The sequence below is a fragment of the Equus asinus genome, chromosome 11 (genome assembly GCF_041296235.1).
Source record: "Equus asinus isolate D_3611 breed Donkey chromosome 11, EquAss-T2T_v2, whole genome shotgun sequence".
NCBI lineage: Eukaryota > Metazoa > Chordata > Mammalia > Perissodactyla > Equidae > Equus > Equus asinus.
The window spans coordinates 2,449,146-2,463,373 of NC_091800.1; the positions used below are offsets into that span (position 1 = coordinate 2,449,146).

The following is a 14,228-nucleotide window of genomic DNA, read 5'->3' on the forward strand; positions in this document are numbered from 1 at the left end:
TTCGTCCTGCTCTTAGGCAAAGAGGGGAGGGCAGACACCTCTCTTGTATCTGCTGCTTCTCAAGTGCCTTCAGCTCAAAATGCTCCTTATGCCAAGTTGGCATATTTTGGGGTGGCATACCTGTCACCGAGCGATCACTCACCTGTGAGGCAGTGAAGCCTGTGGGGGTGCATTAGTCTAGCTTCAAGGAACCTAAAGGTTTCTCAGTTTCTCCTTCACTTTAACATCTCGTCCTTCTCTAATCTCAGACATCTCGGGGAGGAGTTAAAAGTGGCCAATGTCTTTTTTATTCTGGTAGGGGAGATGTACGAGTGGGCAGCAGAGGCCCAAAAGGGTGCCTCTCCTCCTCTTATTCCAGCCCCCAGAAGACCCCAGGACCTGGATGGCTCCGTCAGGGTGATGCCAAAGGAGGGGACACTGAGAGCCCAGTTTCCGGACACAGGCACGGAGCCTTTCCTGAGCTGCAGGTAGGAGCCCAGCTCTGTGACCCAAGTCCTCTCCACATCAGGGGGCGCCTGGCCCACCGCGTCCTCCAGCCCCTCACCCCACATGGGTTTGGCGCAGTCCAGCTGTCCCATCTCCTACCTGCTTGTTACCTACACACCGTAGGCCACTCTGGGAGACAGAAAGCAAGTATAACATTGAGAAAAGTGACTGGGAAGAGATTTTGTGGAGAAAAAAATTAGGATTGGAGACCACTGGTCAAGAAATCACTCGTTCCATCAACAGGTGTTCATTGACTGTTAGAATACTCACAAGGGCTGGCGTGGAGCCTGTGCAGGTTTAAAAGAATTTTCACAACAATGGGAAAAATCCCAAAGGACAGCAACAATAGATGTGATCACATAATAATGTAAAACAGGATTCTCTAGGTCAAAAATTGACCATTAATAGATACTTTTACTCTATTAGAAAAATATGTCAATGGTCCCACGAAAAGGAAATACAAAGAAGTAAAATTATAAGAAAAATGTTCACAGAATCTGAAAAACGTTCACTACACTAGATGCCTTTTTTAATCTACCTAAAATGTTTCACAAAGTCCTCAGTGCTTGTGAGGATTAAAGAGATGGACATCCCCCCATGCAGCTAGTTGAAGGGCAAAAAGTTAAAACCTTTCTGGAAAGCAATCTGGCAATTTGTATCAAAAGCCTCTAAAATATTCCTTCCGTTTGACTCAGTATCTCCAGGTCTAAGAAGCTCTCTAAGGGAAATAATTTTTTTTTTTCTTAAAGATTGTCATCTGAGCTAACATCTGTTGCCAATTTTTTCTTTTTTTTCTTCTTCTTCCCAAAGCCCCCTCAGTACATAGTTGTATATTCTAGTTGTAGGTCCTTCTGGCTGTGCTATTTGGGACGCCACCGCAGCATGGCCTCATGAGCAGGGCCATGTCTGCACCCAGGATCTGAACTCGTGAAACCCTGGGCTGCTGAAGCGGAGCACGCAAACTTAACCACTCGGCCACGGGGCCAGCCCCAGGGAAATAATTTTTAAATGCAAGCAAACATGAAGAAACATATTAATTGCAATTTTTTGTAATATAAAAATAAATGGAGCTGACCTAAACTTCCAATAATATAAGAGTTATCTGAATTATGGTAGAGACCTATCATGAAATATTAATGCTTCTACTAAAAATGATGGTATAGAGAAGTTTTAATGTCTTTAAAGTAAAAGATGAGGACAGAGAATTGCATATATGGCAGAGTTTCATATGTATCTGCGTATCTTAAAAGGAGAGAAAAGAACAGCAGAGAAAGAGAGGGCCCTGGAGGCAGAGCGAGCCCAGCCAAGGCAGGGAGAAAGACTGCAGTGTGAGAGCGAGGACTGGCAGATGGGTTAGCCTGTGCGGCAGGACCAACCAGGCAAAACCTCAGCAGTCCACAAGAGTAAGTGTCAGCCTCAGCTGATCGGTCCAGCTCGCCCGACAGCTCCAGTTCCAGATCTCAGGGTGTGTGCGTTTGGCAGGGCCCCAGCTCTAAGCTGGGCTTGCCTGGGGCGCTGTAGTGGGCTAGTCTGGACACATCCTTCTCATGGCGGTGGCAGAATCCCAAAAGGCTTTGAGGCCCAGGCTCAGGCCTGGCACAGTGACTTCTGCGTATTCTAATGGCCAGAGCAAGTCAGAAGCTGGAACCCAGCATCAAGGGGTGAGAAAAATGTGCCCCCAGTGGGAGGGCACAGAGAGGGGCAAAGATCAGGGCCCTCAGCACAGCCTACCTCAGTGGATTAGGATGCCATTAATGCACTCATTCAGATGCTTACATATTATATTTACTAATATTCCATATTGAACAAGGGTTGCCTTTCAAATTAGAAAAACGAAACTTGGGAGACTTTTTGTTCCGGCATATTTTTGTTTTTCATTGTCTTTTTAATCAAAAGATACTAGGGCAGATCTGTGTGAAAGGGAAGAGAAATGGGAAGTAAACCTATGAAACATAGTTTTTTGTCAACAGAGCAGCCTCAGAAATCCCTGTTTGGCTCACTCACTTACAAGTGACCCTGCTTCTAAAGGTGCAGCACGTCCTCCGGCTCTCGCTGGCGCGGCTCCCGCGTGCGGCTGGGTGGGCACGGACTGAGGAACTCTTTCTATGAGAAGAGCACTTGTTCCTTCAATCACATTGTTATGCTCTTGACATTTTTTCATTTCTAGATTTCTCTTTGTTTCCATAATGTTCTTGTTCTTGCCTTATGGACTCTATTCCTTCTTTTGTCTTTCTTCACACTTTAAACATGTTTATATGCCAATCATGCTTAGATCTCACAGTTATCTCTAGTTTCTTTGGTGTATTTTCATTGTGTCTACTGGCTCTCTCACCATTGGGTTTCCTTCCATGTTTTGTGTTTTCACCTTCAGTGGGACTGTCCTCTGTGCGGGCCTCCCTGTGGAGCAATTGTGGTTGTCTCTACTCGCATGCTATGGGGTTCCCTGCTTTCTGTCCTGTTTGTAGATTAGTTTCCACATCTCCCACCTGGGTAGAGAGTTCTGGCCTCCTGCAGGGTGCTGCACAGCCCCATGGTTCCAATTTCTCACATCAGTTCTGTTCCAACCTCAGGCCTGAACAAGAAGCCTGCTCAGCCACGGGGCTATGTGCACAGCCAGATGCAGGTTTTTTATTCCAGTTAAGAGAAGGGACAGCCACTTTTTGGGTCCAGACTTTAAGCAGGCAGTGCTGGACCAGTTCCTACCATAAATGACCTTGTGGCCTCAAGGCCTGACAAAGGGAGGAGTTAACGCCTCAGCCTCTAAGGAGGAATACCCACATGCCACATGCCTTCAACTCCCTCCTACCTCTGACTTGTCTCTTCATCTCCTCACTCCCATTCAAATGTGGTCCTGCATTTGTATTTTTATTTACTTATTTATTTATTCATTCATTTATTTATTTTATTTGAGGAAGACTGGCCCTGAGCTAACATCTGTGCCCATCCTCCTCTACTTTATATGTGGGATGCCTGCCACAGCATGGCTTGATAAGTAGTGTGTAGGTCTGTGTCCAGGATCTGAACAGGCAAACCCCAAGTTGCCAAAGCAGCATGCAAACTTAACCACTGTGCCACTAGGCCAGACCCTGTGAATTTGTATTTGTATTTTGTCTGGCATTTCATGTATGGAGCAAAGGGTAGGCTTTCTGTGACAGCTGAGTTCACCCTGCTATCAGACGTTGTATTAACTCATGGGATGCCCCACAGATAGCTCAATTTAATATGTTCAAAAGCAAACCCATCAGCATCCACAATGTCCTATGAACTCTTGGATCCTTGCTTCTATCTTTCTGCTTCATGACCCTTAGCACATGACTTTCATCTTGATGGTCACTTGTGGTCACAAGATGGCTGCTGGAAGGGCCAAAACATAAAAGGGCACACAGGCCAACTAAATGAGCTCTCTTTTTAAAGAGGATTTCCAGAATCCACCCCTGCAACAACTTTCTTTTACATCTCATTGGCCAAAACTTAGTCATATGGTAATCTCTATATATAAGAGATTCTGAGATAAGCAGTTGTTCAGTTGGGCACAAGACACTCCCAACAAATTGAGTTCTATTAATAACAAAGTCTCTGCCAGGAGTGATGTCAGCATCATGGTGGAGTGAGCTGCCCCAGTAATCTCTCTCCTCCAACATACAATGAAAAGGACATCCATACTCTGACAGAGGACATGCAGACACAACACAAAAAATGTCTAAGAGACCCACGCAGTCATACAACAGAGGGTGGAGAGGCTGGACCCCTCAGGGGAAGTGGAATGGGGTAAGAGAAAACTTCACTCCCTCCCCTAAAGACTGTAATCCAGGACCGCGGGAGGTCTACAAGAGGGAAGGAAAGGGGGAGGGGACATTTGTTCACAGGAACATCAAGGGTCAGTGGTGGGCTGTTGCAGCCTAGAGGGAAGCCCCCTATGGGGGTGAAAGCTATCATGAGGCTCATCAAGCCAGCACCCCAGGAGAGCAGATGGTGAGGGCAGAGCAAGAAAATCCCAAGAGCACGCGGGAGAAGGCACCCCTCACCAACCTACACAGCACCAGCTCCAGAGCCTGGGATCTTGGCTGAAGGTAGAGGGCTCAGAATACGTGGATCTTGACCCCAACCCAGTGGCGATAGGTGGTAACTGCTACCGAAAAAACCAGGATGTCAAAAAACAGAGCTACACCCTCTAGCAATATCAAACATTACATTAGATCTCCAGACCAGAGAGAAAACGATAAGTACCCAGAAATCAGTCCCAAGGACACAGAAATGTATAACATAAATGACAAAGATTTAAAATAGCTGTCATCAAAAAACTCAATGAGTTAAAAGAGAATGTAGAGAAACAAATCAACAAGTTCAGCAGCTACTTCACAAAAGAGATTGCAACTATAAAGAAGAATCAATCAGAAATATTAGAGATGAAAGACACAATGGAAGAAATAAAACAAAATATGGATTCTCCGAACACTTTAGCAGACACCATAGAGGAGCATATCAGCATAATCGAAGATAGACATGTTGAAATGCTCCAGATAGAGGAGGAGAGAGAACTAAGACTGAAAAGAAGTGAAGAAAGTCTCTGAGAAATATCTGACTGAATAAGAAATGCAACATAAGAATTATAGGTATTCGAGACGGAGAATGCAACAGAAAGCTTGTTCAAAGAAATGATAGCAGAGAACTTCCCAAACCTAGGGAAGGATACAGAAATCCATTTGGAAGAAGTTATCTGATCTCCTAAATATGTCAACGTGAAAAGACCTATGGCAAGGCATATAGTAGTGAAACTGGCAAAAGTGAATGACAAAGAATATTAACAGCAGCAAGGCAGAAGAAAATAACCTATAAAGGAACCCCTATCAGGCTTTCACCAGATTTCTCTGCAGAAACCATACAGGTTAGGAGAGACTGGAGTGACATATTCAAATCTTTGAAGGACAAAAGCTTTCAGCCAAGAATACTCTATCCAGCAAAAATATCCTTCAGATATGATGGAGAAATAAAAACTTTCCCAGAGAAACATAAGCTAAGGGAGTTCATAGTCACAAGACGCCCCCTACAAGAAATCCTCAAGAAGGTCCTCATACCTGAAAAAAAGAAGGCAGGGGGAGAAAGGGATTAAAAAGCACAAAGTAAGGAGATAAATAGGTAGACAGGATCAGAGCAGGATAGCAAATACTCAAGTATGGCATTAAAGACAAAGGGAAGGAAAACACTAAAAACAAAGATAATCTTGTTGTTTTAACCACAAAGTCATAACACAAGATGGAATAAGATGTGAGAAAAACAACTTAGGAGGGGATGAGGGGAGAGACTAAATTGGTTTAGTCTAAGGAAACAAGAGGCCCTCAGAAAAGAAAATCTTATCCACAAGATTTTGCATACAAACCTCATGGTAACCACTAAACAAAAAAGCAGAACAGGGATACCAATAGTAAATAAGGAGAAAACAAAGAAACACATCATAAAAAACTAAAAACCTCGAGTGGTAGACCAAAATACAGGATGAGAAACAAAGGAAATGCAGGAGAACCGGAAAACAAGTGATAACATGACAGCACTAAGCCCTCGTATATTGATAATCTCCCTAAATGTAAATGCATTGAATTCTCCAATAAAAAGACACAGAGTGGCAAGATGGATTAAAGAACAAGACCCAACAATATGCTGCCTCCAAGAAACACATCTCAGCTCCTATGACAAACACAGGCTCAGAGTGAAGGGATGGAAGATGATACTTCAAGCTAATGACAAAAGAAAGCAGGTGTTGCCATCCTTATATCAGACAAAGTAGACTTCAAGATAAGACAGATAAAGAGAGACAAAGAGGGGCAGTATATAATGATCAAAGGAACACTCCATCAAGAAGAAATAACACATAAATATCTATGTACCCAACACAGGAGCACCAAAGTACATAAAGCAACTATTAACAAACCTAAAAGAAGATATTAATAATAACACAATAATAGTAGGGAATCTCAACACTACACTGACATCAATGGATAGATCATCCAGACAGAAAATCAACAAGGAAACAGTGGAATTAAATGAAGAGCTAGACCAGTTGGACTTAATAGACATATATAGGACACTCCACCCAAAAACAGCAGAATACACATTCTTCTCAAGTGTGCACAGAACATTCTCAAGAATAGACTATATGTTGAGAAATAAGGAAAGCCTCAATAAATTTAAGAAGATTGAAATAATAACAAGCATCTTTTCTGATCACAATGCTATAAAGATAGAAATCAATTACAAGGAAAATGCTGACATAGGGACAAAGACGTGGAGACTAAACAACATGCTATTGAATAAGCAATGGATAATTGAAGAAATTAAAGGAGAAATCAAAAAATGTCTGGAGACAAATGAAAATATACCATGCCAACTCTTATGGGATGCAGCAAAAGCCATATTAAGAGGAAAATTCATCACACTATAGGCTCACTTTAACAAACAAGAAAAATCCCAAATAAGCAATCTCAAACTACATCTAAGTGAATTAGAAAAAGAAGAACAAACAAAGCCCAAATTCAAGAGAAGAAGAGAAATAGTAAAAATCAGAGCAGAAATAAATGCTATTGAAACAAAAAAAGTCAGTAGAAAGGATCGATGAAATAAAGAGCTATTTCTTTGAGAAGGTAAATAAAATTGACAAACCCTTAGCCACACTTACAAAGAAAAAATGAGAGAAAGCTCAGATAAATAAAATTAGAAGTGAAAGAGGAGAAATAACAACAGATACCACAGAAATATAATGGATTATAAGAAAATACTACAAAAAACTATATGTTAACAAAATGGAGAATCTAGAGGAAATGCATAAATTCATAGACTCATACAACCTCCCAAAGCTGAATCAAGAAGAAAAAGACAAAGCGAATAGACCAACCAATCACAAGTAAAGAGATTGAAACAGTAATCAAAAGCATCCCAAAGAATAAAAGCCCAGGACCAGATGGCTTCCCTGGGGAATTCTACCAAACTTTCAGAGAGGATTTAATACCTATCCTTCTCAAGCTATTCCAAAAAATCAGGGAAGATGAAACACTTCCTAACACATTCTACGAGGCCAACATCACTGATACCAAAGCCTGACAAGGACAACACAAAAAAGGAAGATTACAGGCCAACATCACTGATGAACATAGAAGCAAAAATCCTTAACAAAATATTGGCAGCCTGAATACAGCAATACATCAAAAAGATCATACATCATGATCAAGTGGGATTTATTCTACGGACACAGGGATGGTTCAACATCTGCAAATCGATCAATGTGATATATCACATCAACAAAATGATGACTAAAAACCACATGATCATCTCAACAGATGGAGAGAAAGCATTTGACAAGCTACAACAGCCATTTATGATAAAAAATTGTTAACAAAATGAGGATAGAAGGAAATTACCTCAACATAATAAAGGCATGACAAACCCACAGCCAACATCATACTCAACGGGAAAAAGCTGAACGCAATCCCTCTGAGAACAGGAACAAGACAAGGATGCCCACTATCACCACTCATTCAACAGAGTGCTGGAGGTTTTGGCCAGAGCAATTAGACAAGAGAAAGGAATAAAAGGAATCCAAATAGGGAGTGAAGAAATGAAACTCTCGCTGTTTGCAGATGACGTGATCTTATATGTAGAAAACCCTAAGGAATCCATCAGAAACTATTAGAAATAATTAACAACTACAGTAAATTTGTGGGGTACAAAATCAACTTACAAAAATCAGTTGCATTTCTGCACTCTAATAACGAACTTATGGAAAGAGAACTCAAGACTACAACTCCCTTTACAATTGCAACAAAAAGAATAAAGCACCTAGGAATAAATATAACCAAGGAGGTGAAGGATTTATACAATGAAAATTATAAGATGTTATTGAAAGAAATAGATAACGACATAAAGAGATGGAAAGAGATTCCATGCACATGGATTGGAAGAATAAACATAGTTAAAATGTCCATCCTACCCAAAGTAATCTACAGATTCAGTGCAATCCCAATCAGAATCCCAATGACATTCTTCACGGAAATAGAACAAAGAATCCTAAAATTCATATAGGGCAACCAAAGACCCTGAATTGCTAAGAAAAAAAAAAGAACGAAGTTGGAGGCCTCACAATCCCTGACTTCAAAATGTACTACAAAGCCATAATGATCAAAACAGCATGGTACTGGTACGAAAACAGACACACAAATCAATGGAACAGAACTGAAAGCCCAGAAATAAACCCGCACGTCTATGGACAGCTAATCTTCGACAAAGGTGCCAAGAACATACAATGGAGAAAAGACAGTCTCTTCAGTGAATGCTGTCAGGAAAACTGGACAGCCACATGCCAATGAATGAAGGTAGACCATTGTCTCACACGATACACAAAAATAAACTCAAAATGGTTCAAAGACTTGAAGATAAGTCCTGAAACCATAAAACTCCTGGAAGATAATATAGGTAGAACACTCTTTGACGTCGAACTTAAAAGCATCTTTTTGAATACCATGTCTTCTCAGACAAGGGAAACAAAAGAAAAAATAAACAAGTGGGAGTTCATCAGACTAAAGAGCTTCTGCAAGGCAAAAGAAACTAGGATCAAAACAAAGAGACAACACACCAATTGGGAGAAAACATTTGCAAATCATATATCTGATAAGGGGTTAATCTCCATAATATATAAGGAACTCACACATCTGAACAACAAAAACTGAAACAGCCTGATAAAAAAAAACTGGGCAGAGGAGATGAATAGACATTTTTCCAAAGAAGATGTACAGATGGCAAATAAACACATGAAAAGATGTTCAACATCACTAATCATCAGGGAAATACAAATCAAAACTACACTAAGATACCACCTAACAGTAAAATGGCCGTAATCACTAAGACTAAAAATAACAAATGTTGGAGAGGTTGTAGAGAAAAGGAAACCCTCCTACACTACTGGTGGGAATGCAAACTGGTGCAGCCACCAGGGAAAACAATATGGAGATTCCTCGAAAAACTAAAAATAGAAATACCATATGACCCAGCTATCCCACTACTGGGTATCTACCCAAAAAACTCAAAATCAACAATCCAAAGTAACATATGCACCCCTATGTTCATTGCAGCCCTATTCACAATAGCCAAGACATGGAAGCAATCCAAGTGCCCATCAACTGATGATTGGATGAAGAAGATGTGGTTTATATATACAATGGAACACTACTCAGCCATAAAAAAAGACAAAAATCATCCCATTTGCAACACATGGATGGACCTGGAGGGAATTATGCTAAGTGAAATAAGCCAGACTGAGAAAGACGAACACCACATGATTTCACTCGTATGTGGAAGATAAACTCATGGACAAAGAAAACAGTTCAGTGTTTACTAGGGGAAGGGGGTTGGGGAGTGGGCACAGCAGGTAAAGGGGAGCACTTAAGTGGTGACGGACAAGAAATAATGTACAACTGAAATTTCACAGTGATGTAAACTATTATGAACTCAAATTTAAAAATTTTAAAAATTAAAAACATCCCCCCAAAAATTACAAATTGCAAACAAAAGTCTCTGCCACTGTAGCTGAGACTAGCATGCCAGGCCCCTCATGGCCTGCCAAGCCCAGCTCCTACCTCCATTTCTACAGCATCATCTCCTTCCACTTTTCCAAACAAATTCTATGCTGCCACCAAACTGAAATTTGTCTACTTCCCACAACAAGCTGAACATCCCCTCCGGTAACACTCATCATTCATAAGTCCTTATCTTATGTCTGCCACTCTTGACAGACTGTAAACCCCATGGAAGTTCACTAATGGAGTTCCAGAACTGACCATTGGCTTCACACATACTGGGTGCTCAATAAATCTTTCCTTACTTATCAGTGGATGGAGGGATGAGTGGATGGACAGACTGACAGATGGATGAATTTTCCCTGTGCGCTCTCATGTGAGTGAATGGATGGATGGATGGACTGACAGCTGGAGAAATGTTCCCTGTCCTCTCTCATATGAGTAAATGGATGGATGGATAGATGGATAGATGGACCAACAGATGGACAAATGTTCCCTGTGCTGTCTCATGTGAGTGGATGGATGGATGGATGGATGGGAGGATGGATGGATAGATGGATGGGCTGACTGACAGGTGAAGAAATGTTCCTTATGCTCTTTCATATCTTTGTGTTTTCATACATGCTGTTCCCCTTACCTGGCATGCCCTTCTCCCATTGTCCACCCAGCTAATTCCTATTCATCATTAAAATCAGTTGAGATGTCCTCTCTTCCAGAAAGCTCTCCCTTACCACACCTACCTGGGTTAGATGTCCTGCTTTTTGTTCCTGTAGCCCCTGTGCATTCCTCTACAAAGCCTTTACTATGCTGGAATGTAGGTCTGGGTTTACCTGTCTTTAGGCTCTGAGCTCCTTCAGAGCAGACCTGACTTCAGCTCTTACCCAATGCTGATCCCACTGTCTGGGAGAGGAGCTCAATGGATTTTTAATGAAATTGGAATAAAAGTAAAAGTAATGAAGACTCTATGCCCCTTGTTTCTAGAGAAAGATATGGCAGGTGGAAGACATCTTGGACGAACTGAATAAAGAGTTCTTCCAGCTCACTGCTCAAGCCCTAGAGCTCCAGAAAGAAGAGCACCAGCCAGACCACCTGCCCCCAAGGAAACACAGTACATTTGCGGTAAGCCCAGCAGAGCACCATCTCAGCTCCCGCGGAGTCCACAGAGAGCTGGGGCTCACGGTGTGGGGCTCATGGAGTCTCAGCCCCTTCCATAGAAGGGTTGGGATTAGAACAACCAGCTCTGACCAGAAAGCCCACCGGCCAAAGTCCAGCTTTGCTTGTTTGGTTTGGCAAATGGATCCAGAGACAGGGAAACACACTCAATTAGTAAAAGAATGGTTGGGAAAGATTGAGGAAGGGCATGAAAAGGGAGCAATAAAAATAGCTATTCAGATGCAGCGTAAGTAGTAGCGCATGGTTCTGGAACAAGGAGTTTTCCAGGAGATGCATCATTCATCTAGATTGTCCCCCGTCCTAACTCAGGCTTCTGAAGGTGTCGACATAGGGAAGGTTGGAGGGGAATAAACAAGGGATAGAAGTGACCATTCAGTTGTGTCTTCATGAGCTCAGTAAAATGTTATTTACTAAAGCAGGCAGCCAGCTTGCAGGCCTTAGTTTTGCCGGTTTGATTTTTTAAATACTGCATTAAAACACCATTTCTTTCGACCTGAGTTCTTGGCACCCCCTTGACTTTTGCCCAAGCCCAGGGCCTTCCTTGTCCCAGCCTCATCCCCGCATCCCTGAGCTGCTCAAAATGGACAACACTCTGGATGGTGGAGGGCAGGGTGGGCACCTCCTCTCACCAGCTTCCTGGAGCAGACATCTGTGCCGGGACACCTGTGTTACCAAGGATCCCCTCTTCATGACCAGGGAGAGCTGCCACAGTGACCTGGGCCACCTGCCACAGTGACCCTGGGAGTGGGGCCCTGAGGGGCTGGTGATGGGGAGAGCTGCGATGCTCCCTGAGTTCAGAGAATTCCATGAGAACATCTTGTGTGCCTGGGCCTTGATGTTGGGAGGTCTGGAAAAATCAGTTCTTCTTAGTCAACTCACCTTTCTTTTAAGACTAAATGACAATAAAGGCACCCATGCTCTTGTCAACAAAAATAATCCATAACCAATCTATAAATGAAAATTTGGGTGAGTTTATTCTGAGCTGAAATCTGAGGACCATGGCCTGGGGCCTTTCTTCCCGAAGGAAGAAAGGGCACCAAAGAAGTGAGGTATACAGAGTGGTTATATACCCCCAAACAGGCTGTTTCACATATGATTGAAATGTCCCTCCCACAATAGTCACAAGATTGCCCTGTCAGCACAGCACTTGATGGACACAGCAGGTAGTGGGTCTGCTCTCTCAGAGGGCGGGCGTAGCAGGAGGCAAGTCTATTGTCTTGAGCTGGGTGGTCACAGGTGAGCGGAAAGATGCTTAATCCTTAAAGAAATGCCAACGTTGGGAGGGGGAGGGAAGTTGCACCTTTATCTCAAGGGCCTTTGCTCTTGCCATAGGGAATATCTAATGCAGACATACAATGCATGCTCAACGGCCTTGGTCAGGCCCTTTTGGAAAGACAAGGTGAGGCCGAATTAGGTTTACACAAAATGGCTTCCTCATATACTCCAATATATCCTATTACTTGCCATTTTTCTTTGTCACTCTCAAAGAACTGCAGGAAAAATTATCTTGTATGCAAACCGGGTATGGCGGGGCCATGTAACAGCCATGAGACGCACAAATGCCCTAGCCGGGGGGCTGCAGAAACAGTGTTTCCTAAGGCATAAAGGGTCCCTGAAACCCATGATCCTTGAACCCCCAAGGTCGGTCCTCCCTGTGAAACCCAAAGGCAGAGGCCAGCCTCCCATTGTGTTCTCTTCTCAACATGTTCATCATACATTCGCTGAGCTTCATCCAGACTCCTTCCACAGAGGGCACACTAAGCTGTGGGGTCAGTTCCTCTGGAAGCAGCTCCCCGCCCCCAGACAGGCAGCTGTGACGCCAGGGCCACTGTGGGGTGACCAGGTGCAGGGTGTATCATCTGATGTATTGAGGGGCACAGAAGATAGTGATTTTGGTGAGGATAAAGTAACAGGAAAACTTCATGCTTAAAGAGACATTATATAAATATCCCTGGTATGAAGGAAGGAAAAAAACAGGATGAGCTGAGGGGCTATAGAATGCCACAAGATTTAATTATTCAATAAATGTTCCAAACTATTAAACACGACGATTGTGTAATGACGTAATTAGTTGTTGTTGTGCATTAATGTGGCAACATGAACTCAGGGGACACAATGTCTTCATTAATCAGTCACGGGGTCAGTCCCCGGAGGTAATCTTCCCAAGAGTTGGGATGAGTGTCGTTGCCTAGAGACTGCCAGGGTGACAAGGTCATGGGCAGGTCACACGGCGGGTTCAGGGCAGAGAGAGCTCAGAACTCTCAGGGCTCACATCTCCGCTTTCCTTTTGTGTCCTTTTCAGGTGGTTCCCAGCATCTTCCCTCATGCAGAGCAGGAAGACAGACCTAACCCAGCAGAGGCAGGCGGCCCAGACAGAAAGAGTATGGGAACCTGGGCCCTGAAGAGCGAGCGGGCCCTGATCCTGGCGGTGAGGAGAGCCTGCCTGGCTCAGAGGATCGAAGGCCTGGACTGGGAGCTGTCCCTGCTCCTCCAGGTGGCAGAGGGCAGCACGTGTGCAGGAGGGAGCCAGCCCAGCCTGGGGAGACGCTGAGTCACCCAGGGTGCTGCGGCGGCCATCTGTGGCAGTGCCTTCTCCACAAAGAACATGGCCAGGTTACTCTGCGCACTCCAGGCAGGAAGACGTGGGCGTCGCAGGGGCCGCCCTGGCTGGGAATGTGAGCTCGGTTATGGCATGCTCCTATCTGGTAACACCCAGGTTTCTTTCAGAGCCTGGACCTCGGCTTGTGCTGATTGCTATCTGTGATCCTTTGGGGTGAGGGAAAATAAAGAAACACAGGTTGAGAATATCAACGTGTGTTCCCATCGCTGAGTCCATCCCTCAATCCTCTCATCAGGGCACTGGCCATTGGATGCTGTGGTCCCCCAAAACCTCACTTGGGGCACCTGGCTTCAGGGGTGAGATGTGCTTGGGGTAGGGACCATGAGAACCTAGGTGCAGCTGCAGCTTCCAGCCCCATCTTCCATCACTGGGCCATGTCCCCTTGCTGG

General features: G+C 43.6%; 1 long non-coding RNA gene across 1 annotated transcript; it reads left to right on the top strand.

The window, feature by feature from the left end:
• The first annotated feature begins 298 nt into the window (after positions 1-298).
• LOC106827636 (uncharacterized) lies at positions 299-14,028 on the top strand. Its single transcript, XR_011506795.1, has 3 exons — positions 299-467; positions 11,028-11,165; positions 13,522-14,028. It is a non-coding gene; the product is annotated as an uncharacterized lncRNA (long non-coding RNA).
• Positions 14,029-14,228: the final 200 nt, after the last annotated feature.